The sequence below is a fragment of the Anabas testudineus genome, chromosome 9, assembly GCF_900324465.2.
Source record: "Anabas testudineus chromosome 9, fAnaTes1.2, whole genome shotgun sequence".
Classification (NCBI taxonomy): Eukaryota; Metazoa; Chordata; class Actinopteri; order Anabantiformes; family Anabantidae; genus Anabas; species Anabas testudineus.
In genome coordinates, this window is record NC_046618.1 from 21,083,474 (window position 1) to 21,086,016 (window position 2,543).

The window sequence follows — 2,543 nt, forward strand, 5'->3', positions numbered from 1 at the left end:
TTTGTAATTTCCTTGTTTTCTGTATAAACTGGTCATGAACTGTGATGACAGACACAGTGTTGTGTCTTCTCTCCATAATGATGCTGGTTAATTGTTCTGTGGACTGATGAAGCTAAGATTGAACTGTATGCAGCTCTACATATGGTGTAAAAAGAGAACTGCAGGTCAACATGAAAACATGATTCCAGAGTGATGTGTGGTGATGAATGATCCAAAGTTCCTCCTGAATGTTGTTCAGGTTTAATCCACAGCTACAGGAAGGAGGATATCACTACCAATGGTGGTTCAACCAGTTATTAAAACACTGTTTCACTCATGTTTTCCACCATTACTTTGTAGGTTTAATGAGTTTGTTTAACAAAAAATGAAAGATCATCACTGTTTGTGTGACTTGAATCCAAACAACTGTTTATTGACCGACTGACTGAGTAAAAACATGAAATCAATAGTTACTAGTTTGATTGTTAACTTGTCGACTGAAACTGATTATTGAACTGCACAATTAATTATCTCAGTGTTATTCATGTAAATCACTGTGGATTTAATTTTACATTTAGATTTAGTCATTTGGTTCTTTTATCTAAATAAACTTACAAGTTATGAACAAGACAAGAAAACAGTGTTTGACTAAAAAACATTGTTTCAGACACAGAGACAATGAGTAAAGACAATTAAATGACATAACACAAAATCAAATCTGTTTTAAAGAAAAGAATAAACTGTAAAGAGTGAAGTTCATGTATAATAAACTTCAAACAATGATCATGTTTATAAATCACATCTCTGAACATCACAGAGAAATCTCAGTTGGACAAATTTTGATTTCAGTTGTTTTAGCATCACCATCTTCTCTAAAATTAAAATATGGGAAGAGTTTCTCAGTGAAAGTTTCACAGTGAGTGTAGATGTGAGTAATGTCTTCAGGGTCATAGAAGGACACCTCCCCCCTGTCATAGTCCAGCTGGACTCTGATCCTCTGGAGACTCTTCTTCACTGTCACAGTTTTACCAGAACCATCAGTGTATTTTCCACTTCGAAACACTAAACACCAGATTCCGTATTTTGATGAAGCATCAAGTTCTCCCTTCCTGTCAACTGACTCTTTAGCCAAACCCACATTCCAGCGAGGATGATCTCCCACCTCCACTTCCCAGCTGTGTTTCCCTGAGCTGAAACCCTCAGAGCCCAGAATATTAGCATAGTTAGTGTTTCTCTCTGGATTATCAGGAAGCTGCTGGTTTGTTTCTCCACGTCTCACACTGGTCAGATCATCAGACAGATGGAGCCATCCACTTGCAGTGTTTGGGTCCAGAATGACAGGACTGAAGTGGACCTTGTCCTTCATGTCCTCCCAGACTCTGAAGGACAGGTTGCCCAGGTGTTTGGCCACATCTATCAGTGCTCCTGAGAGCAGCTGTGGATCTGACAGTGAGCTCTGGGCTCTGGCTCTGGTCTGAGTGTCTTTATAACTGCTGAGGAATGGCACGTTGTGTTTGTGCAGCTCTTCTTCAACAGCACAGATACTGTCTGACAGAGAGGAGATCTGCTCCTCAATCCTCTTCATCTCTCTGCTGATAGTCTTCCCCTTCTGCTCCTCTTCCTCCCTCAGAGCTGCCAGTCTGGACTCCTCTTCCTCTTTCAGGAACTGCTGGAGCTTGTTGAACTCTGCTCTGATCTGCTGCTCTGTGGACAACAGCTGCTTCTTGGAGTGTTGAATCATGTCATTGTAGGTTTTCTCCACTTGTTTGTATTTTTTCCTCTTGTCCTGTAGAGACTTTAAGTCTGATTTCAGCTGCTCCTTCAGGTCACTGACTGCTTGTTCTACAGGAACCACTTTGTGACTGTGATGCAGAGAAAACTCACAGACAGTACAAACAGCTCTATCTTCATCCTCACAGAACAATTTAGGTTTTTCTTGATGTTTACTACACACAACCTGCAGTTTCTTCTCTTTCTCTGTCTCAGATGATCCAGTGTTCTGTCTCCCAGCAAATTAATCAGACAGTTCCTTCAGTGCAAAGTTAAATCCCGCCTCTTTTGATCCTTGTCTTTTACGAATGGGACAGTTTTTGTTTTTAGCTTGTTCCCAGAATTGTTGCAGGCAGCTTGAACAGAAGCTGTGGTTACAGCTCAGAGACACAGGATCTTTTAAAGTCTCTGAACACACATGACAGCTCAGGTAACTTTCAAAAAGAGCTCTCTCAGCCATTTGTTCTACTGTATTCTTTAACAACAAGACTCACCACATTACTGTCCCTTCACTTGATCTTAATCCCCCAGATATATGTTCTTCAGGAGAGAACTCCCACCCTGTAATGGCGACGTACCTCTTGTCAAGAATGTCAAAATCTACTTTCACTTTCTTTTACCTCAGTCAGGAAGTGCTGTCATATAATGTTCTATCCAGCAGATGGTGGTGTTAGGATGTCATTGATTTAGAGCTCAATGTCTTAATTTAAAAATACATTTTGATTGTTCAGAGTAGTAGTAGCAGGAGTTAGTAAAAAATAACACAGTTAAAACGATAACCTGTTGTCATTTCA

At 40.1% G+C, this 2,543-nt stretch overlaps 1 pseudogene; it reads right to left on the minus strand.

Moving 5' to 3' along the window:
* Positions 1 to 381: 381 nt before the first annotated feature.
* Positions 382 to 2,335, minus strand: LOC113150678 (annotated as a pseudogene).
* Positions 2,336 to 2,543: the final 208 nt, after the last annotated feature.